A 24,222-nucleotide genomic window follows, 5' to 3' on the forward strand; every position below is an offset into this window, starting at 1 on the left:
GCTATTATGGTTACGAAGTGGAGGCTGTCTTGGGCTCTCGTGGCATGACGAATCCAGGGTAGACTCGCAGCAACCCACGGCCCAAGTCTTTTGGAGAAGGTGTGGCTGGAAACAGAAAGCTATGCCTGGTTTTTGCACAAGGGAAAAATGAGACGAATAAAGCGTGGATCTTGGGCACCCGGGCTGTTGGCCTGAGCTCACTGTGTTTGACAGAAAAAAAAATCCCTTGTCCCCATCAGATACAAATACTCAAGAGGTTCAATTTAAGAGCCGCTCTTTCTCTCCGCGCCCCGCCCCCGCCGCTTCCCCCCCCCCAACTCTTCCCCCCCCCCCCCCCCGCCGCCCTTTCTGGCTGTTGTAGTCCAACAGCTGGAGCCAAGATTGTCTTTCTGAGTGATTATATCCTGGGAGGCAGAATCGTGGCCTGGAGTCCAGCTAAGGACATTTAGGCCCTTGTCATCTAGAGAATTCCAGCTAATGAACTCTCACGGGAAGGGCCGCATGATTTAAGGCAGCTTAGAAGACATTCATTCTTTCGAAAAGCCAGCCCGTGGTTGGGCCTCTGCAGGCCACCCTCAGGAGCCCCTCTCTAGTCTCCCCACACAGTGCTTCTTCCTCTGGGCACAGCTTCTCAGGAGACGGGGAGTGGGGGGGAGTAGGGGAGGGGGAAGACTGGTTTTCCAAGGTTACCGAACTTATCTCTTTTCCCTTGCGATGCAAACAACTGTGTGAAGGCCACCCAGACGCTGCAATTAAAGAGGAACTTGCAGAGGAGAGTACAGGCCAAGGCTGTTTCATATTCTGCCAAGCTGAGGTTCAAGTTGCCTCTGTGGGAGAACGTCCCAGCCATTGGGAGCTAAGCCCGCCTGGCCTAGGAAATAGACACGGCGGCCGCCCCAGTCACTTTCTTGCCTCTAAGCAGTGCCTTGGACCCAGGCAGTGTCTGCTTGGGGGCCACAAGTTAAAAGTGGCTTAGTATTAGCAACAGAGACCCACACGGGAAAAAGCATCAGCCGTGGTTCTCAGGGCATGGCCTGGACCGGCAGCTGCAGCATTACCTGGGAAATGTTTAGCCGTAGGAATCCTTGGACCTCACCCCATTCCTACCTCCTGATTCAGAAGCTCCGAGGGTGGAGGTGGCAGGTGCTTCTAAAAATCCTTCCTGCTTTTAAATCAGGCACCTGCAAACATTTAAGAACAATTGGTAGTAGAAATGAAGGGGGCCGTTTCAGTGACAGATCTTAAGATAACCCAAGGTATACTAAGCAGGTGTATGCCTGTCCCCATTTGTCCCAGACCACCTGCCTCATGACCTCAGAAAAGAAGGGCAAAAACCAGGCGTGGTGGCACATGCCTTTAATTCCAGTTCTTGGGAGGCAGAGGGAGGTGGATCTCTGTGAAGTCAAGGCCAGCCTGGTCTACAGAATGAGTTCCAAGACAGTCCGGGCTAGACAGAGAAATCTTGTCTCAAGAAAAACAAAAAAAGAAGAAGAGAAGGAGGAGAGGGAAGGGAAGGGAAAGGAAGGGAAGGGAAGGGAAGGGAGGGGAGGGGAGAAGAAGAGAGGGGAGGAGGGGGAGGGGAGGGGAAGGGAGGGGAAGGGAGGGGAGGAGAAGGGGGGAGGGGAGGGGGGAGGGGAGGGGAAGGGAGGGGAAGGGAGGGGAGGAGAAGGGGGGAGGGGAGGGGGGAGGGGAGGGGAAGGGAGGGGAAGGGAGGGGAGGAGAAGGGGGGAGGGGAGGGGAGGGGAGGGGAGGGGAAGGGGGGAGGGGAAGGGAGGTAGGCTTCGGTGCCAATAAATATTCAAGACAAAGACACTTCAGCCTGTTTGACTTACAGAAAGCCTTCATCTGTTTATTAACTTTATCAATGTATTGTGGCAGTTTCTATTTATTTTACTTTTATCCTCCCAAAGCACATCCTTAAGAACAGGATTCTCAAACTGACAAATGAAAATGATCTGAGAAACCCGGGAGTAGAGAGAAACAGACTGATTTTTCAGGGCTGATGGTTCGAAGCCGACTTCACCAGGTCTCCACGTGTGTCCAGAGGACCAAGGAAGGTGAGCAGAAAAGGGGCGCGAAGTAGCGAAAGACTGAAGGGAGGGAAAGTGTGGGCCTGGACACATTCACCCCACGTTTGGGGGGCTAGGAACAAAAGGCCAAACGGAGACACTTAACCATGAAACTGTTTACAATCAAAGGGATATCAAGGAAAAAGACTAAGAAGATTGTATCCCATCCTACCTTGACAAGTACATTTTTTTAGCAAATTGTAAAGCTAAGGTTGGCAAATTGAGAATTCCTAGACTTAGAGGGTAAAGAGGCAAGAGGAGAGATCACTTGTGCCAGCCTGGCCCATGGCCTACTCCCTTCTTCTAGCTAACTCACTTCCCACCATGATGGACTCTAGCCATACGCAAGGATAAGCCATCCCAGAGTCTCAGCTGTATCCACCAGCCCTAGCAAACAGCCTCCTTCCTCCACCGCTCAGACCTACTAAGGACACACAAGAGGCTAGAACCAAGGGCAGACTCTGGATACAGGCTCGGGGCACTTGAGGCAGGGAATTTGTATGCAGTCTTGGTTTCTACGGTCTTGTGGGGGAGCTGAACCTTTGAACCTCAGTGGTCACATTATGGGCCTGTGGAATATTCAACTCATGGGGAAAAATAAGAAACTCAAAAGCTGATCCCTCTAGGAATGAGACCAGTATAGACACCATTATGCCTAAGTCCAAAAATGGCACCAGATTGGCAGGGGTGGGGGCACTGGGGAGGGGGGAAGAGGAAAGGTTAAGGAAGTAAGAAAGACAAGAAGAATAAGGATGAGCAAGACTTTCAGAAGCCCTAGGTGGCTTCTGCTATTACCTCTACCAGTACAGGCCTCAAGCTAAGGATTCTTCCTCTAGGTTAACTTCACCAACCGACTGTTGAGGAGTGAGTGCCCAAGCTTCGTGTTCACGCTCTGTTTCTTCACATATATTACAGGGCAGAGACCAGGCACAATCTCTGTCTTAACTGCAGATGCGTTATAACTGGTACACTGAACATCAGAGGGAGCGAGGGGGGAGGGAGGGAGGGAGGGAGAAGAAAGTGTGGGGAGGGGAGTAAAGAGAGTTCATGATCACAGACCAGCATGTTATCTGAATGAAACAAAAGGATATTTTATCCGATAAACAACTGAGAAACAAATTTACATGGAAAACTGATCACTTGGTGTAGTATTTGAGGTTCAGGATGCAAGACAGTTTTTCCTTGCCTTAGCTTCTGGTGACACAAAACGGCATTTGTGAGGGTCGCCATGACCCATTATTTCCATGTGGATTTTTTTAGTTTTGCTGTTTACTGTTTATTTGACAGGGAATACACTGTATTTCTCTCTGGGAATGCAATGGGGTTAGGTAAACTGCTCACTGCTGAGCTCTTGGGACAGAGGTACAAGGCCGATCAGAGAAGCCTTCCAGCCCTTTCAAAATTGTTCTTTCAACTATTATTTTTCGGAGGGAAAAAATGGCTTTCTAGGATAAAATCGACAGAGTGAATCACAGTGGGAAATTATTGAAAAGCACTGTGAGAGATATAAATAAAAGCCAGCTGGTAAATAGGTATGTCACAAATATGACAGATGCGACCTTATTACACAGAAACTTCTACACACATATTTTAAAGGGCTGGGTAGATGATTCAGACAACAAAGAAACCACACAAGCCTGAGGACCTGTGTTCAGATGCCAAGCACTCACAGGGAAGATGGGCGTGCCAGCATGTGTGATGCCAAGGGCTGGGGAGGCAGAGGCAGTTGGGTCTCAGAGTTAAGCTGGCTCAGAGAGAGACCCTGTCTCAAAAAATACAGTGGAAACTGAGGGAAGAAGATACCCAGCCTCTTGCTTACACACACACACACACACACACACACACACACACACACACACACACACACACACTAGCATCTGCAGAAACATGTGTGCGCACTTAAATGAACATGTACACACATACACTGTTCTAATTGTGAATAAAAAAAAAAAAGAAAAACAGAAGATTACTTACAAAAGGAAAATGGTGGTAGCCAAAAAACATTTTTGAATGCTCAAAAGAACTGTGGGATAAAGATGAGACCATGTTAATTTGTAAGACTTTTCTAGAATTAGCTATGCAAAAAAAAAGTTAAGAGAAATATAAATAAAAGCCAGCTGGAAATATCTTACAAATATGACAGATGAAACCATATTACATATGGATAAAAAAATGTCATGGCCTGAACTTTGGCAAGTTTTACTCCAAAGTGTCTTAGAAATGTCAAAATATGTGGATATAAATAAATGAGCTCTGGGGAATTATCTGGGTTAGAATTTTAGAACCAAACCTGGGGTGGCGCTATCTAGCTCCTGGTAGAACCTGTGAGGCCCCAGGTTCGGTCCTCAGCATGAAGAACACAAAAGCAAAATTTCTTTTCCCAAAGTCTCCCTGTGTTCTGCATCTCACTCTGACTCTGTGCCTTGAGTGTCATACAAGCATCCTTCTAGTGCGTGTAGGATCAGTCTCTCTTTATTGACTATATACAAAATTTCACACATGTTTATAATACATTTGACTCGATCCATCCTCTATAGCTCCCTCCCTCAAGTTTCTTCCCTATCTCCAACTTCATTTTTTGTTTGTTGTTTTTGTTTTTCTTCTTCTTCTATTTCTTCTTCTATTTCTTCTTCTTCTCATTATTATTATTATTACTATTATTATTATTATTATTACTATTATTATTATTATTATTATTATTATTATTATTATTATTCGAGCCCACACTATTTAAGTCCTCCCTTCCTCTGGACAAGGAATCTCCAGTTTCCTCCAGTGTGCTTCCTTTGTCCTGTCCCGTCCTGCTTGCTGATTGGTCCTCTCATATAAAGGACAAGGCCATCCATCTCCACACTGCCATGTCCTTGACCACTCCACAGTACTGCCCCTGTCCCCTTGCTTTGTGCATGCATCAGTGCTTCATTCGGTTCCTTCTTTGGCCACCAGGACGCCTCACCCCTGGGTGTCCACCTACGTCAGTGTCCACTCTCCGCTAGACCGAAGACTCTTCTTTTTCTAATCACCTTTTGAAGAAGAGACCATGGAGGGGGCGGGTCAGTTCAATATAGTTATTTCCTCCTGGGGTCTCACTGAAGCCCCTAGCTTCTGATAACATTTACATTGTATTATATCCATGTCTCGAACCTTCCCTGAAGCCCAGACTCAGGGAATATAACCAACCGTCTGTTCCAAGTTCCAATTCTAGAAAAGTCTTACAAATTAACATGGTTTCTTCTTTATCCCACATTCTTTTGAGCATTCAAAACTATTTTTGGCTACCGCCATTTTCTTTTTGTAAGTAATCTGCTGTTTTTCTTTCCTTTTTTTTTTAATTCATAATTATAACACTGTGTGTGTGTGTGTGTGTGTGTGTGTGTGTGTGTGTATGTACATACGTGTTCATTTAAGTGTGCACACATTTGTGGACTTCTCAAACGCTACCTATTAAAGGAAATTTGTTGCGTGGTAGATAGCCCATGCCTGGCATGCCAGCATGCAGGAAGCTGAGCAGGAGGACTGACTGCTAGCTCTAGATCAACTTTACCCTCCCCACGTCTCCATGAGAACCAGCCATCTGCGCAGCTATTCAAATGACATCATTGCAGGCTCTCCTTGGTTCTTCACATTTCTCAGCCTCTACATCCAACCAACAAATATCAGTTGCTGCCTTCAAACCATCCATGTCTTACAGTTTTCTAGAATGGCTGATAACTTGAATTAACCAAGTGTGGAGGACACGCGTGACCCTCTCCTGCCTTCTGGTCTGACTTTATCTGGCGTAGACACTTGCATGTTCATCCTAATTCTGTGTGTGTTGACGCTTACTTTCTGGAACATAGACTCATGCGCACATACCTTGTGGTACTCAGTGCAGTCAACCGTAAGGGACTGGATTGAAGTTTCAAAGCTTTCAAAGAAATCATTAACTTTTAAACACGTTAAATGAGTTTATTAAATGCATCTTGGTTTTGGCAACTTGACTCACATACTCCATTAGTTAGGAATTATCTTTTGGCTAAATGACAATGGCATAAATGATAGCAATTTTTCTCTTAGGTAACATGAAGATCTGAAGTGTATTATCCAAGGAGGACATGCATTTACACACCATCATCTATGTCCTGGGGTTTCTTCTAAGTTTTTCTCCCTTACTTTCTACGGGAGTTCCAACCGCAGAGCCATTTCCTGGTCTGAGGGCAGCTGTTGCGATTCTACTGAGCATTTCTATAGTCCAGAAGAGAGGGGGAAATTGCTGGGATTCTATTTGAGGCAGCACAGTGAAAGGGGATACACAATAGATTATCTTCCCACGATTTCTGATAATTTCCTGGAAAGGAAAAGGAGGGAAATTAGATTGATGGAAAAAGAAATGTGTTCCATTCTACCTCAAGGATAAAGGACTCTGGACTTCTGAACAAAGAGAAAAAGAACACCGGTGCCATTAGCACCTTAATTGTATAGCAAACACTTAAGGTACCAAATCTCAAACTATGCCCTTAGGAAAAAGGTGGGTCGAGTGAATTACGTCCCTGACAAAATCGTGTTGAAGTCCCTCTTTCCCACCCCATACTTCAGGGTAAATTTCGTCCTGACTGTGTCACATTCATTTCCTTCCGCCTCTCATTCTTCTTGCTTGCTGTGAAGTCAATAACCTTCCTCCAGCCCACACTTCCTCCATAATGATTTTCATCACTAAAGGTCCCAAAGTAATGAGATCAGCTGGCCTCGAATCAACACCTCTAAAACAACCAGCCATAATGTACCTTTTCTCCTTTAAGTTGATTTTTCTCAAATATTTGTCACAGTAACAACAATGAACTCATCTGTGCTCTGGTTAGTCCGTGCCTCACTGATAGATTAACAATATTTCTAGGTAGCTTGTATTCTTACAAGTGGTCAGAGTTTTGCTTCATTTTAAATGGATCATTGTATTAACATAAAAATAAAAGTTGTTAAAAAAAAAACAAAGAATTGGTTTTGTTGTTAGTAAAAATATTTTATTTGGTTTATACTTTAAATGTAAATGTGAAATGTATAAGCCTGAATACTTAATAATATGGGAGCACAGAGAAATTAAAATTTAAACAAAATTAAAACCTTGATTTTTTTTTAAAAAAAAGAAATGCCAGAATCTCGTAATTCAACACATCCATCATATTTCAGTTGAAAAAAGATGAAGAGATGCTCAGGCTGCCAAGGTGTCTGCTGAGTTTAGTTGCTTCAGGAAGAGCTCTCACCTTATGGCTCCTTAGAAAGCATTCATGACTCTCCTGTCCATGTCGCTCTTGATCTGGCACAGGGAGCCATGGGACACAGTGGATGGCCGTGAAGTCAGCACAAACAGAGCCAGGGTTTCCATAGACAGTTTGGTACACAGCTCCTCATTGCCAGTGTTGTTCCGCACAAACAGCATTCACTCCTGTCAGATGCCACTTGACATCCAAGACACAAAACAAATGTGAGACAGATTCCGACTCCATGATCACTGAAGCAAATCACACGGGCTGCAATTTTTGGGACACTTGAACAAATCCAGGTTGAGTCATGATGCTCTTGGCGCCCGAGACATTGTCCATGTAGGGTGTCAAACACTCTAGTAGTTAAGGAAAAGGTCTGGAACAGAAAAAGGCTTTGTGGCCTGGGAGGTGGGGACGGGGGTGATGGGACAATCTTACTAGAAGTCCAAAGAACAGTTTTAAAGATTCGGAGCAAATAAGGCTCCACCTCCACAAAAAAAAGAAAAGACAAAAACATTTGAACTGTGAGCATTGGAAATTTGAGAAGACACAATCTGAGAGATTATTAAGGATTGCTTCCAGATTTTGAAAAGGGTAGTAAAATAAAGGTGTATTGTGAAGAATAGAAGCAAAGTGCAACAAGCCAGATACTAAGCTAATGAATGAAAGTTATAAGACAAGATATTTGTCTACTCTGTTCCATGAAAGAATAGAGAAGTTTACACAGGGAGCCAGCCTACAAGGCACAGGGGACAAACCCAGTGAGTCATGCTTCCGTTTCTGGAAGAGGACAATGTACCCTTAAAGACTTGAAGCCTTTGTGCAAACGTGTGCATTGCTCGGGAAAGCAGATCCACGTGTAGATGTACTTTAAATTCAAAGACCATGAAAACCCACACACATTTTTGGTATATACAATTACACTCAAGACAGAAATAAATTGGATTATCACAGTTTCCTGTACCACTAAATCACAGTCTGTAAGAGAGTCAAATTTTAACAAACGATTAGAACAAATAAGGTTACATGATATGTGGCTGGTTATAAATTAAGTATCAAAAAAAAAGGCTTTTTTTTTTCTCTCTTCTGGACATTATGGCAAAGTAAACTTAACTCAATTCTGGAAAATGTTGGAAAGCGACACGTTAAAGGCAGAGAGTCTGATATCATTAACACAAAGAAATCTGGAGAAGTACGGGGCTGTCAGATCTTCACTGAGAGCCAGGAAGAGGAAGCTTGGCCACCGCTAACAGGGAGAAAGTAGGTCGGTGCCTCCCAGCATTCACCGTTTGCTTTGCCTCCTCACCTTGCCTAGAGCAGCTCATAGCTGACCTAGCCAAGCCAGTGGCACCGGAAAGGCTTACCCTCATTCCAGCAGCATGGGTAGTGCCATGGCAACGTCACAGCCTAGCAGCGGTGAACCTGGAGAGCAGGTACAGGTGTCCAGGCCCTAAGAAAGTCTCCTCATCCACTTCCCTTGGATATTACCTGTTTCTGTCTGTGAATCACTGACTTACACAGATGAGTTCCAAGAACCCTTACCACATAGCATTTTCCCCCTGCAATGGAAAATGACTGACTTCATATGTGATGGAGTCTATATACCAAGTGAAATCTACAAGGATGATTGGCTGATTGCACAGTGTGCTGTTTCCTATAATAAAATGGAAGCAAGAAAGCAATACCCAGCATTGCACCGTGCAGATCCTTGTATATATACACATACACATCATCACATCATTGTCATCAGCATCAGCATCAGCATCACCTTGGCACCATCCCCACCACCCTGCACCATGTTACACCACACACCTAGCACACTACACTCACCATGTACACATAACCACACACAGCATGTACATTCCACAGACATTACCATTCTCTACCACATACCATACAAACATACCACACAGCTTCTGCTCACCACACCTCACCAGAAACACACACACACACTCACACACAAACTTCTCATTTTAAGATTCTGTTTCTATTCATCTGCAGTATACATCAATGATTCTCCCCACAATTTTAGGCTAATGTATAATCCAGGGAACACATACCATGCTCTCACAGTAACTAAATAGAATTTTAAAAAGTCTTACGTGAGTATGGGTGGGGGGAACTGTGCTGCCAGCAGGTAAGTGTTGCCTGGGCAATGTTGCTTAGGAAACATGAGGCTGCACCCCCCAACTACAGAATGGCTCAGTGAGCACCTTCAGCTACTCCCCACACTACACACACACACACACACACACACACACACACACACACACTTTCAGATCCACTCCCCCTCACATCCTGCTGTACATCTTTCTGAAAGCTGAGCCCTGACTCCCAGGTAATGCGTCTGTCTGGGCGGCTTGCATCAAGTCTTGCTTCATCAGCAGTTTCTCTGGGCTGTCACCCTCCCTCTCTCTGGCCCACAGGAGACAGGCAGGTGAATGAACGCATTTGACCTGCAGTTGGAAGCAGCAAAGTGGGCTTTCTTCTATTGTGACATATGCCTGTAAGCTATCCTTATGCCAGACTGAAAAAGGATAGATGTGTCCCTCGAGTCTCTTCTGTCGTCCCACGAGGCAGTTGTGTAGGTTAGAAGGACCTAAGGAGCCAGCTGGAGGCAGCTCAGCCCCAGAGCTGGTATTGGGTAAATAGGAGGGAGGCCGGAGTCTGCACAGGACTGTCCCCACTGACCTGTATCCCTTCATGCTTTTTTCTTAGCCAAAATCAATCTGATGGCTCCATCTCTTCTACACCTATCTCAAGGACTGGGAGGAGGCAGGAAAGGGGAGCAAATGCTCCAAGCATCGGTGCAGCATTTAGTGGAAGCCTCCTTCAGGCTTTATTTCTTGGGAAAGCATCTAAGGGGAGATCGTGTAGAAAGGCTGAGAACCCCAAACTGGACTTTAGCTTCACCCACTTGGCTGAGCTCCCCCAAGACTTGTGTTCAGAATGATGAAGGTATCCCCATATGGAGAGCAGTGTGTATTACGGCTCTGGGGACACTCGAGGGTGCAAATATGATTACTGGAGTTTTCCAGGCTTGGGGCCTGCTTTCTGGAGCAAAACCCTGGGTCACGTCAAGCAAATGAAGGATCACGGGGCCGAGTAGAGAAAGCTTTGGCTGGCTTTGGATGCAGCAAATGACCTTAAGACATCTCCTAAAATGGGGACAGTGACAGTCTTCATCAATTCACATATTTTCTTTCTAGATTTAGTGAGGTGAGTGAAATGGATGGCGTGGCTCCTCAGGCTTCGTGTGTAAATAAATGTTGGTATAGCTGCCCCTACCTTTCAGGGCCTGACTGGGCATGCCCCCCTCTCCCTCCACCTCCAGGCCTTAAGTGCAAGGTCATAGAGTCAGTGTGGGTCCAGCTGAGTGGCAGGATCAGTTCATGGTTAAGGACTTCCCAGGGCATTTGCAGGAGGGTCTGCTTCCTCCTGCCCAGGGCTTCCGGGCCAAGACACATGTATCTATGTCTCTCCTTATGCTGTTGTGTCTATTTCTAGTATCCTGCAGTATCCTGCTCCCCTCCTATATCTGCTGTTGTGTTTTGGGACACCAAAGACACACCCCTAGGCTCATGCAAGCCCTTCTCCACTCCCCTCTCATCCCTGACGGGGACACCAGTGCACATCAAGTGACCTGTGGCTGTGCCTTACTGTAAGGGAGTCCCTGAAGAGAGAGACATTAGCCCAACCAACGATACTTGGTCATTCACCTGAACACTTTGTATTTGGTGCACTGAAGCCGAGCACAGGTGTCTTTCAAAAGCTCCTTGGACCTTCTGAGACCCAGACAGACCCAAGAGACTTAAATGAATACCTCCCATCCTTGGGAACTCCAGGCTTGCCCCACTGCAGGAGTAAGACTGGAAAACCAACCGAGTCTGAGGTTCTGCCACAAGGAACTCCTTCTCATCCTTTTCCAGTCACTGCCACCAACGAGAGAGGTACTCAGGGAAGGTGTGACACCCTTAGTCAGGAGAGGGGGTGTAGGAGAGGGTCTCAGAAAAGGAGGATATATTACAAGTAATGCGGAGAGGAGAGAATTCCTTTGGTAACAAGGCTGACCCAGCCCTTCTCAGGCTCCCTAGTGACCCAGGGCCTCTCAGGGGTGCCTTTAAATCAGTTTGCCTACACCAGGGCTTGCTTGCGTGTTGTGAATTACCATAAAATATTTTTGAGGAAAAAAGGGGGGGAGTTTCAAGTCACAGGACCCCAGCCCTCCAGGAGTACCCCAAATGAAACAAATGACTGCTGGAGTTTAAACACTACGCCCCAGCCTCCTCCCTCATGGAACCCACAGCCGGCTCTTTGTAAGCCTAGGATGTGGCTGTTGCCTGGGGGTAGGGGTAGGGAGGGGAGAGCAGCCACGGGGCTGTGCCTCTCTGCAGGTGTGCCAGGAGGACAGCAGAGTCTGTAGGAAGCAGAGCTGGTTTGGACTTTGGACGTAGAAGCTGATCCAAGCTACATTATTACAAAAAGTTATTAAGCCATATTCAGTTACAGGATCCTGGGCTAAACAAAGAATGAAGCCCAGTGCAGCCCCAAACCATATGGGCCTGGAGGTTGCACACACCTGCATGGGGACCGGCAGGCCTGGTTAGAAGCCAGTCATCAATTCTAGGAAAGCCATAAAGTTTGGACTTGCTTCATAGCACTTTCTAATTAACTGTGCGGTGAGTTTTCTCCACTTTCCTATAAAGGCTTGTGCCCCCCTGCCCCTTCACCCTTCTCTCTCCCCTGTCTCTCTCTTCCCCCACCCCCACCCCCCCCATCCCCACCCCCCGGCCCAAGACACCTGGGGAGAAGGTTCTCGGGCCAGGCCCCCAGAGCTCTCACCATGGAAGACACTCTAAGCAGGAAAACAGTGCTCACCTCTGTGTCCAAAGCACAAAACAGAGCAGAGCCCCCAAGCAGGCTCTGTCAAGGAAATAATCCACAGCAGGGAACAAGGTGGGGCCCTTAAAGAAGTCGGAGAAGCTACAAGTCGATTGTGCTAAGTGGAGGGAATTGGGTTAGCTGATTCTATTTAACCAACAGAGTAGAAAGATGAATATACATTCCGTGTGGTGACATGGGGGAAGATTTACTGCCTAAAGTGTAGGTTCTTTTTAAACCAGACACTTAGGTCAGTGTCTGCTATAATTTTCTTGCTGGTAAAGTTGTTCATTCTTGTGACTCTGAGCACACTATGGTGGCAAATTCTGAAGGCAGCTTACCATACTGAGCTATGCCTGTGGAGGTTTCCACAGGCCCTACCCATAGAACTGTGCTAATGCTTTCAGGATGTTTGCATAACACACACTTGCAAATAAGTGAGCAGTAACATAAAAATAAAGATGGAGAATTTTATAACGAGGTAGGGGTGGAAGAAAAAAAAATCTACATAGGTGGTAAGGGCCAAATCTACTTCAGGGTTTTCTGGAATTCTGCCTCATGAAGTAGCACTTAGGAGGAAGAATTCATCTCTCGCCACTGTTCCTCTGCAAAAGAAAGAGGGGAAAATGCAAACTATTTTGGAGGGTGCAGAGGTCTCTCTTGGCCTCTTACCTGGCTGGTGATGACTCCTCCATCAGGTGCTGAGGTTTGGCAGGTACTGAGGTGAGGGCAGGGGGCCTGGCTGGCTCCTGTTGACCTCCATGATGCAAACCTCCTGAAACAACAGAAGAGCCCAGTGTGAGACAAGGCCTCATGCCTGGGTGGGTGGATGTGCCCAACAGCTAATGAGAGCACAGCAGGGGAAAGGTCTAAAAACTGTACCGAGACCCCAGTGGGCTGCTCTGTGACTGTTCTCCAGGACTTACCTAGACCTAAGCCATTTGTTCCTGGCTATTGAAAAGGTAAGGCTGGCCAGGCCTGTTGCTCTAGGCCACACTGTTTTGTAAGAGAACTCAGAATTTGCCATTGGTCAGTTCTGCCCTTGGAACTGGTATAAGGCAGCAGTTGTCAACTTGTGGGTCACGACCCTTTTGGAGGTCAAATGATCCTTTCACGTGGGGTCGCCTAAGACCATCTGCATATCAGGTATTAATACTATGATTCAGAACAGTAGCAGAGTTTCAGTTATGAAGTAGCCATGAAAATAATTTTATGGTTGGGGGTCACCACAACATGCAGAATTGTATTAAGGAGTCGCAGTGTGAGGAAGGTTGAGAACAGCAAAAGTCTGAGGACCAGTCACATCTGTGTCTCTATGAATATGTCCTTTAAAATTCAAGAGACTCTGCAAAGGAGGACCACTCATCTTAGATCTAAGGCTGAGTTTTCTTTTCTCTTATCTTTTCTCTTCTGGACGTCTCCCTTCTTTTTAATGATGGGTTCTTAACTATAAAGCTCAGGCCGGCCTTGAACTCATGATCTTCCTGCTTTCGTTTCTGAGTGCTGCGTTTATAGCATGAGCCAACAGTGCCCACTGGGTCTGTGTTTTATTCTGTGTCTTTCCGAGTGTGAGAAGAGAGTTCAGACTTGGGAGAAGGGCTTGTGAAATCAAAAGAGGACAAAGTGTGGGAATTGTCAGGAGAAAGTCCCGACCACCCCCACCTCCACACACACACACACCATGTGCTTTGAAGGATCTGAGACAAAGCTTACACAATATCTCATATTCCAGTCCCATAGGGAGGGCAGCCACACTGTGTTATGGTCAAGAGACAGCCTGCCATGATTGGGTCAGAACTCTTGGCCACAGCAAATGGAAGGGCGAGGCAAAGGGAACCACGCAAGAGTAATTAGGCAGCCAGGGACCGTGGCTGTGTATCTGCCGACCCTGGTCAACACAACATAAATTTTTAAGGGCTACACTGCACTGTATGCAGCACAACTTTGATATCCGAGACGCACTTAGACTTTTTCCCCTTATGAGGAATCAACTAAAAGCTTGTAAAATACACCTGTGATCCTGGCATGTTGTTTTTTTCCAGGCCAGTGTGCACACTGCTTCCTTGTGCCCCTACAGTTTGTGACAGTCATTTGCCGGTCTTCTCCTGAGGCACTGGCACCAGGGACGCTATACAAATAATGAAAGTACTAGGTTTTTCCAGTCATCGCATCCCAGCCACTCAAGGGTGATATTGAATCTGGGGCAGTTAGCACTCCCTAGAGAAATGAATCGGAGAGATAAAAGTCTTTGCTAGGCTCTACAAGATTCTCTGTTTTCAAGCATATCCTTTGCTCCTGTCGTAAGACATTTATCTTGGTGTTTGAGCAGACACATTGAAGATACGATCTGCAAGGGGATTCCCGCTGGAACTAAGTCCAAAGCAGCAACGCCTGCATTCCTCTAATATATTGTTCTTTCTTGCCCTTTCCTCAGATCATCCCAGACTGGAACATCTTGCTGCTGAGCACCAGGAAGGAAGGGAGGAAGAAAGGTGGAAAAGGGGAGGGTAGAGAGAAAGAGAGGGATGGAGGGCAGGCTAGGAAGCCCACATGTAAGACAAGATAAGTATTATTTATTTCTTCCGGGTATTTATTTTTTTGTCAAATAGAGGCCACATCCAACAGGCAGCCTCAGGGAGTCCTATAGGAGAAACAAGAAGCCCCACGTCATAGGACCAGGGTTGTTTGGGAACCCAGAAAATGCTCCTGCCCTCTAACTGAACCGGCCTGCTCCCCGCTTCCAAGCACCCGGTTCCTAACTCTTCCAACAAGGGCAGTTCTCAAGGTTTCCATGAGCTTTTCCAGCCACAGATGATGGAGCTGATGAAGAAGAGATTCTCAAGCCACACCCCCTGTACGCAGGTAGCGTAGCGACAGTGCCCCCTTGGCAGCTGGGCAGCCCTACACAGATTGCTCAAGCCCTCTATGCGGGTCTCCTCACTTACGAATTAACAGCAACTTCACAGTTTCTTTCATTAAATATGAATATACGTGATGCAATTCAGGAGGACTTGATGAGAAATAACTACCCAATAATTTTTAACTACTCTTATCCTCGCTTTTTCTTTCTCATGTGGTTATCTTGTTCCTATCTGTTAGTAACTCATTTCCTTGAGTTTTTGTTTTTGTTTTTGTTTGTTTTTGGCATTAGATTCTTCTAATTTAAAAGCATCTTATCATCTGTCCTTTAAGGTAAGACTTAGGGCCCAATTCTTTTCTTTACTTCCTGTTAGAGTTCTGCTTCAGTCTGCCTACTGTGATGTCACTGCCTACCTGCCATGGAGGTATCACCCTGCCCAGTACAAAAAAGGGACAGGTCCACCTAGCCCCTCTCTCTCTTCCTCCCCCTTCTTCTTTTCCTCTGTCTCTGTCTCTGTCTCTGTCTCTGTCTCTGTCTCTGTCCCTCTCTCTCTCTTATGCCTTTAGCCCCTTTCTCTCTTTCTCTTTCTCTTTCTCTGTCTCTGTCTCTGTCTCTGTCTGTCTGTCTGTCTCTGTCTCTCTCTCTCTCTCTCTCTCTCTCTCTCTCTCTCTCTCTCTCTCTCTCGGGTACCCCTCCCCCTTTCCTTCTCTCCCCATGCTCATTTAATAAACCTCATATACTATAATATCTGTTGCCTGGCATCTGGTATCTTATTATCTTATCACCTTATCTTAATTATAAAACTTCCTTCCAAGTTGTATACTAGTGAATGGATATCAAAGATGTAAAAATGAGAGCAAATAAAAATTGTGGGAGAGGTGGAGACATAGCTCCATAGTAGATGCAGGCTTGGGCATGTGTGATGCGCTTGGTTTCATCTTGAGCACAAAGAACTTAAAAATTAAAAATGCAACTTCCCTGACTTCTGGGATCATGGTACAGAGAAAGGAAGTGTCTTAGTCACGGTTGCTGTGAAGACAACACCATGACCAAGGCAACTCGATAAGAAAAAGCATTTGATTATAGGCTGACTTACAGTTTAGAGGTTTAGTTCATTATCATCATGGTAGGAAGCATGGCGGCACGCAGGCTGGCATGGTGCTGGAAAAGTAGTTGATAGCTGTAACCTGATCCACAGGCGCAGTGCATGGGCAATGAAGGGATGCCCCAGCCCGCCGGGGTTCGACTAACGCTCAGGAGGAGAATTTTCCTGTATAGAGACAGAACACTAGACACGAAGAAGGAGGCAAGTCTGCATTCTGATCAAACCCCGTTTATTGAGAAATTTCAGAGTTTTTATAAGGCAGGGGGCAGGGAAGCATATTGCTATGGCAACCCAGCTGTAGGGTATCTCAAGATGCAAAGAATTCCAAGCAGGTCACAACCTTCTGCCACACTGAATATTTTGCTATCTTTATCTAATCTAACTGTTAAACTACAACACCGTGGCTCCGTCTAAATCTTATCTTTAGTCTAACTTCCAAACCACGACAGGGTCAGCTGGTTTCTGGTAAATGGCAGACTGCTGGAGAAATAGGGACCTGGGCTCTGACAAGATGGCTGAACATTGGCCATATAGCCCGTCCCCTACAAAGGGAGACTGACCCAGAGACAAAGTTCCTCCAGTCCTCCAACAGTACCACACCTACTTCAACAAGACCACACCTACTTCAACAAGACCACACCTACTTCAACAAGACCACACCTCCTAATGCTTCTCAAGTAGTGCCACTGCCTGGTGACTAAGCATTCAAACATCTAACCCTGTGGGGGCCATCCTTATTCAAACCACCATCGGAGGGCTGGAATTTTGAACAGCGTATATAAGGAAAGAAGGAAATGAAAGAGAGCGAGGAGGGGATCCCAAGATTCCCAGGTCAAGGAAAGACATGGACCAGTGGGTGCCACCGAGTCAAACATGCACAGAATAAAGTATCAGGGCAATGATGGAAACAGCTTGGACGTTAATCTCAAGAAACATGGAAATCTGCAGTAACAAAACATCCTCCAGCTCCCAATTAGTCACGTTCTCCGTGCACTCTGGCTTTGGTCTCTGCCACGACAGCTCTTTTCAGAGAAGCTGTGCTTTGTCAAAGAGAGAGAACAAACTGGAGAGATTCTGTACGCCTTCTGCCGACCCACAGGTCACGTGACTTCCCTGTGACCCCCCCCCTGAGTGACATCCTCTCCCACGTAGTCATCCCAGCAGCAGTGGCAATCGGCACTCCAGGAAGTCTCTGGTCTACTCTTCTGCACCGGCAGGCGGGTGGGGCTTCCCTAATCTCTGAACCAACTCAAGGGGTCAGATCCAGAGATAACCACCCATGTGAGCATGCCCATCTGCCAACCCTCCAGGAACGGTGGATGCCCAGCATTTTCTGAGCAGGCAACAGCCTCCGAGGTCATCAGGTTGAGCCTTTGATTTCTAAAACTGACATCCAGACCTTTCCTGTTCCCGTGACTACGAGAAATGCTGCCTCCAGGTTCAGGTACCGTTGTTTCCTTTTCCTCTGGTCTGGAGTCCCACATGGAAATGATGTTTGGTTTGAACAAGCTTAATGAAGAAAGCATTTGGAACTGTGATCTCCAAACTCCTTTAAGCACAGTGTTAGTTCACAAACCAGTCTGCTAACCTGCCTCTAGGATGCTTAGCATCCTGACAGTGTGACCTGTCACCGCAGCCAGGGACCCAGGATAAAAAAAAAAAGGACAAACCTGCCACCCATCTCTCTCTTTTACCCCTCTCTCTTGCACTCTCTCTGTCTCTCTCTGCCTGTCCCTCTGATCCTCTGTCTCCCTCATGCCTCACTAAGACTATGTCTTCTTTCTTTCTCCCCCTTGCTCTTCTCACAATAATAAACTTCCTCATGCCACACCTGTTGCTTGGTGTGTAATTTCATAATGATAGCACACACAGCCCAGAGAAAGACACAAATCTCGACAGGGATTCAGTATACACTCATATGCACGGACCCAAAGACCCAGGTGTTCGTGATACCATACTGAAACCCAGCACGTTTGAAAATGGCAGGGTCCGCTAAATTGAATTTATGGCAGAGAATATTGACCATACAAACTCAAGAAGTGTCTTTGCACAGGAACCATATTTTAAAAACCCATGCGGTAAACACACAGACTGTAAGCTGGTGAAGTTAAGTCATAGGCGAGTCTAGAAAACAAACCTGAGATAACGAAGGAAGTGAGGAAGGGAAGGGGCCAAAATGTGTCAAGCCACCTATGGAGGCAAAACCGGAGCTCAGCTTGAGCTGTGGGAACACCATACAGACAAGGTCAAGCATATTGCAGAATCATGCCTTTCCCCCAGGATCAGGAAGCCAGGTGCAGCCCTCTGTAGAGTCCTGTGTCCTGGTGCTGTGGATTCCCACTGGGAACAGTTAACCTAAACTCCCTGGGGAGGAATAGAAAGTCCTCGAGCAGAGAAAAGCAGGAGATCCTGGTGCCTGAGGTTGAAGGGCTGGAGTGAGCCCAGCTGGATCTCTACTGTTCACCACAATTGAAATCCCAATATCAGCTTTTAATTCCCCACTCAGGGATTTGAGATGGAACAATCCTCAAAAGGGGAATGAGAAGATCGGACAGTGCTAAACGGTCTGTGGCTGGAGTCGCGTAGCCTTCACAGGCACCAGCCAGTTCCAGCTGGAGTCATGTAGCCACAGATAGGATTCCCCTAGAAATCTTTAAAAGAACCTGTAAGCTCTGCCTCAGGGTTGCCGCCATTTTGTATGGATGGTCTACCCCTGCATGCAGGTTGTTTCTGCAGAACAGACGCTCTTTGCTTTGCATACTATTTGAGTCTGGGGTCTTCCTTCAGTGGTTCTCGAACCCTTACGAGGTCAGAAGCCATCAGCAGCCAGAGCCATCTACCTCCGCTGCAGGCAAACAAACCCAGAGGCAGATAGCTAGAGAGGATTTGGAAAAGCTATCGATAGACAGTGTCTGCCACATTGTCACACGCTGCCAGGCACTCTTTGTTAATCCTCCTTCCTAGATTCTAAAACCAAAAAGCCCAAAAGAGGCGAAGTCAGGAAAAAAAGGTCAACATAACAAGAGATGCTTCGACATTGCACTAACTCAGAAAAGTAGCAAGCGCCCCTCCCTTGTCATAATTCACTTCACTGTAACGTGGGTGGAGTGTTTTAAGAAATGCCCTGCAATCTGTAAACCCACTGTGGAGGGAGATTTTTTTTTTATTTCAGCTTTCTGCAACTCTCTGCCCACCCTCCAGCTGTGGGTGTAGGACAACTCGCCACCTCCATGAGACTTGGGCCTGCGGAATGGCCCTGCAAGCCAAACAGAAGGCCCGAGAACATCCTCCCTCTAAAAGGACTTTGAAGATTTTGAGGTCGAAAGACTCCGTGTAATTACAAATTGTCATCATAACACAAATATGTCTGGGTGCACAAGTCCAAGGGAAAAGCAAATGTTCACCAGTGACCAAGCCCTTGAGTTCACTGATCAAATACACATTTCACGTCTCCCATGCCTGGCATGTTCACCCACCAGCATGTGCGGTCCATCTGGAACACATGGCCAGTGCAGGCAGACAGGCACTGGGCTGCTGGCCCAGGGGGACCTGGACCCTTGGAGGGCTTCTGCCAATAGTCATGGGATTAAGGAGTTGCCCAAGTCCCTCCCCTACCCCCACCCTCCCACCCTACCCCCCACCCCCGAGCTTGTTGTCTCTAGATTGTGAAAATGTTTTGAAAGGTGAGAAAGGACTACGTCACAGTCCTGAGAAAGGATCAAACAGAACGTTGCCTCTTAGTTATGAAACTTGGAATGCCCTGCTTTGGTCACTGCCCTGAACTTTCCATGCCTTCTTCAGAAGCATTAACTGTACAAATGAAACCAGACAATGGAAACACGTCGGAGTTAATCCAAAGAGTAGTCTTTGCCCAGTTTCCCTTAATCATGTCGCTTGATGCTCCGTATCAAGGCCTGACTCATGGATCTGGTCTCTTTATCGTGACTTCTCTCATCTTGTCGGCATCTACTACCGTAGAAGCACAGCTGTGGGTTGCCGGCATTTAGAAGGCCTTGGGCCCGAGGAGTCATCGGGGGTGCGGGGACTCTTAGCTATGGTTCTCAAGAGGGTTTTACTGAAAGATGGAAATAATTCATATAAATGAAAACATATCAACAGGAGGCACCAGATAAGAACCAGAGAAGTGGCCTAAATAACCGATGCAATCCAGGTTAGTCATGCTGTCTTCGTGTATGAGGCTCAGAGCCTGTGTCCGTCCACGTTCTTAGGAATGGCCTTCCATCAACCATCCCTGCCTTTCTAACGCATACAATGAGTCCCTTTCCCCTGGATACTTCCTCCTGGATTTCCTTTTAGTTTCCACTCAAAACAGAATCCTCCGTGGGACCCCCTCTGGTCACGCTGACTGCTACGGCTGTCAGATGACCCTCTTAAGAGTCACCCTCACTCACCTCCTCCATTCCTTCTGCCCTCATGGATTCCAAACCCATCCCATCCTGACAGCTACCCACGTGGGCGGCCAGCCATCAGGCCAAAGGTGAGTGATCATCCCTCTATAGAACCCAGGCAACTTGTTACAGCCTTTACCTTTCTTGCCATGGCATCCAGATAACTTATGAAGCCTTGGTCACTTCCTCCTCCAGCCATTCTTAAAAAAGCAAAAAACAAAAAAGACAAGGGTAATTGTTATGTTACAACAAAACAAAACAAAACAAAACAAAACTCAGTAGCCATGGCAGTAATAAAAGAACTACCTAGCCTACTTCTTAATTCCTTTTTTAAAAGAATCGTCTGTTTATTATTACTTCTATGTGTATTTGTATGTATTGCATATGTGCACTGAGTACATGCATATGAGTTTTATGTGCACTGTGTACATGCAAGAGCCCCAAGCGGCCAGAGGAAGGTGTTGAATCTCAGAGAACTCAGGTTGCAGATGGTTGTAAGCTGAGTGCTCAGACCTGAAGCAGAGTCCTCTGCAAAGGGAGCAAGTGTTCTTAGCCACTGAGCCACATCTCCATTTCTGCCTTTTTTTCATTCTTAGAAACCACCTAAGCAGTTCCACTGGGCTGGGACCAGCCCCACGACTCTTCCTTTTTCCTCACAGTTTCATCTTTATCATTGGTTTGGTTTGGTTTGTATTGTATTTGTTTGTTAGTTTTTGTTCGTTTTTTTTTTGTTGTTGTTTTGTTTTGTTTTGTTTTGTTTTGTTTTTGTTTTTTGGTTTTTTTGTTTGTTTGGTTGGTTGTTTTTTCCTCACTTTTCTTTTGTTTTTAGGGTAGCACACAATATTAGGATGTATGTGGCAGGGCTGTAAGGCAAAATAGAAATCATGCCACACAGCAGATCCATGGAATAGGTTTATTAGGGAAAGGGAATACAGAGACCGGTTCTGGAGACACTCCAGGGAAGACGGATGGGAGGAATTTCCATTATAGGTCAACCTAGCACATGCGCAGAAAGTACACATTTGCATGAGCATGTGTACAAGTGGGGGGATGGGAGGCATTCCCTTTATAGATCGACCTAGCACATGTGCAGAAAGTGCACACGCATGCACAGAAGGTGGCTTAAGGGACCCTGAATCCTGCCGGCTGGCGGTGACATGTTTCCAATGACATGCTTCCGGGGTGGCTTTGGTGTTGCCTGTTTTCCCACAGTCATCAGGGCCTTTTGGGGTAATTGTATTGCTGCCTGTTTACTAACACACAAAGTAATGGATTTTATTATTTTAATAAACATTATAAACGTCATCTTCCCTTGCTTCTCCTCCTTCTCTGGCTGATTCCATTCTTTCACCTCAATAATTTTAAAGAGGCAATTTTAAAAAATCAACATACGTAGAAAATGGCAAAAAACGTGGGTGTAAATGTGTCCAGATGAGCGTGCTACCTCTCGAACAAGGAGGACGTCAGCCGCCCTGTGGCAGCCACCATCTCGGAGTTCCTCTCCTGTCACTACCGTTGCTGAGTAGAAACCAGTTGCATTAGTGGTTAGAGGTCCTTCCCACACTCCCCCAGTGTTGCCATGAGGGTCAGCATCCCAAAACTCTCAGCCCAGTCCTTCTCCACTACCCACAGATGAAGAGAGCCTTGCATCCTGTATCCTGCATCCTGTATCCTGCATCCTGCCCACAACATAACACCTGAAGGGCTAGGGTAGATGCGCAGCCACGGCATTGGTTAAGTTAAGGCTCTGATGGTGACTTTGCCACGCTCTGACAGGATCCTTCACACCCTCCAGGTGCTTACCTCTGGGTTACGGCCTTAATAAACGTCCTATACTCTGATCTCTGCTATCCCAGGGACCACGAGACAAGATATCACCAGCTTACCTTGTAACATCATAGACACTGGCCTTTGGTTTTGAAATTCACGCCTCATGCAGTGTGTGCTATTTAAGGCGAAGCTTCGTAGTTCCTCATTCTATGTATGAGGTTTATACTGTACGCAACAGTAGTTGGCTCTTCTTTATTGTAAACTTATGTCATTCTTTAGGTAAGCAGGCAATATCATACTCGCGTCTTTACTCCTCCTGAGTTTTTAGGGGTTTTTTTTTTCCCCACTTGCTGTTGTATTATTAGGGGCAATGCCACAGTGACCTTTTGTGTCTGTGCCCTTGGTTGTATGCACGTGTAAGAATTGCTCTTGGGTGTACAGCTAAAGTACACACACACACACACACACACACACACACACACACGAGTAATTTTCAAAACAAAGAAAGGTAGATTTCCAAATGATCTACTCTGAAAGTATCTCACAAATAGCCCCAATTGAATAAAGGTTGCACAGTCTCCCAAAAGGACACTTTCAAACCATCAGTTTATAAGACTTTTTTTTTTTTTTTGAGAACTTGATGGACTCCTTAAGAATTCACCGGCAAAATCCACAGGTTTGCATTAAAGTGGGGTTGGCCTAAATCTGCTGAATGACAATGGCTTTCAGGGCTGCTCCCCAGGGCTTCTCAAGTGGCGTTGATCAGTGGGACTTTTCAGAAACCCCTCGGACTTAATGGAAATCTGCTTCTATCGAGGCTGCCAAAATAACTGCGAATCACTTCTTCCTGGATCAGGGTGGGGTGGAGGGCGGCTCATCCTGGAGGGAGAGGCCAGCTCAGCCGCCTGCCGCCTGCGACCTGACACCACAAAGTCCCTCATCTTCTAAATCATGGGTGAGGCTATTTTTGTTTGTTTGTTTGTTTGTTTGTTTGTTTTGGTTTTTTTCCCCCTAAGCCTCTTAACTCGAAACTTAGAGAATTACTTTTGTTAACTGCAAATTAGTTACACACCTCTGAGAAGAAAACTGCTCCTAGGACAGACATTCTGAGTCAGAGGTCTCAGCACTCCATTCCCGCCCCCGCCCCACCCCGCCCCCGCCCCACCCCGCCCCGCCCCGCCCCCACCCCGCCCCCGCCCCCACCCCGCCCCCACCTTCTAAGTCATCTGACTGTCTTCATGCCTTGTTTACATTTTATAGAAACAATGCTTGGCACAAGGAAGAGCGTGAGTGTGAGGGAAATAGTGACAAGTCTCCCAGGCTAGAGCTGGCTTCAGGAAGGAGCCTGTCCCCCTCATCTCCATCCCCACCTTACTAGTTGAGCATCATGGTGTCCTACCTTGCCTTCTGTTGCTGTGATAAACACCATGACTAAAAACAACCTGGCAAAGAATTTATGTCAGCCTATAGATTGTAGTCCACTATCGAGGGGAAGTTGAGGCGGGAACCTGAAAAGAACTGAAGCAGAGACCACGGAGAAATACTACTTACTAGGCTGTATCCAGACTCAAGTTCTGCTACTTTTCTCTTTCTTTCTTTCTTTCTTTTCTTTCTTTCTTTCTTTCTTTCTAATGAGTTATTTATTTATTATGTATACAGTGTTCTGCCTGCATGTACACCTGCACGCCAGAAGAGGGCATCATATCACATTATAGCTGTTGTGAACTACCATGTGGTTGCTGGGAGTTGAACTCAGGACCTTTGGAAGAGCAGACAGTGCTCTTAACCTCTGAGCCATCTCTCCAGCCCCTGCTACCTTTCTTTTAATTCTTTTTTAAAGATTCACTTACATTTGTATGAGTAAGAGAGTTTTGCCTGCCTGTATGTATAT

At 46.3% G+C, this 24,222-nt stretch overlaps 2 long non-coding RNA genes across 2 annotated transcripts; one reads left to right on the top strand and one right to left on the bottom strand.

Moving 5' to 3' along the window:
* The first annotated feature begins 1,181 nt into the window (after positions 1-1,181).
* On the top strand, positions 1,182-6,536 carry LOC311609559. The gene is made up of 3 exons (XR_014783435.1): positions 1,182-1,269; positions 1,911-2,057; positions 6,126-6,536. It is a non-coding gene; the product is annotated as an uncharacterized lncRNA (long non-coding RNA).
* Positions 6,537-7,200: 664 nt separating this feature from the next.
* LOC311609560 lies at positions 7,201-20,886 on the bottom strand. The gene is made up of 3 exons (XR_014783436.1): positions 20,701-20,886; positions 12,860-12,962; positions 7,201-7,501 (listed from the first exon to the last, which is right to left on the bottom strand). It is a non-coding gene; the product is annotated as an uncharacterized lncRNA (long non-coding RNA).
* Positions 20,887-24,222: the final 3,336 nt, after the last annotated feature.

The sequence above is a fragment of the Acomys minous genome (assembly GCF_964271855.1).
Source record: "Acomys minous genome assembly, chromosome: 11".
NCBI classification, from domain to species: Eukaryota; Metazoa; Chordata; class Mammalia; order Rodentia; family Muridae; genus Acomys; species Acomys minous.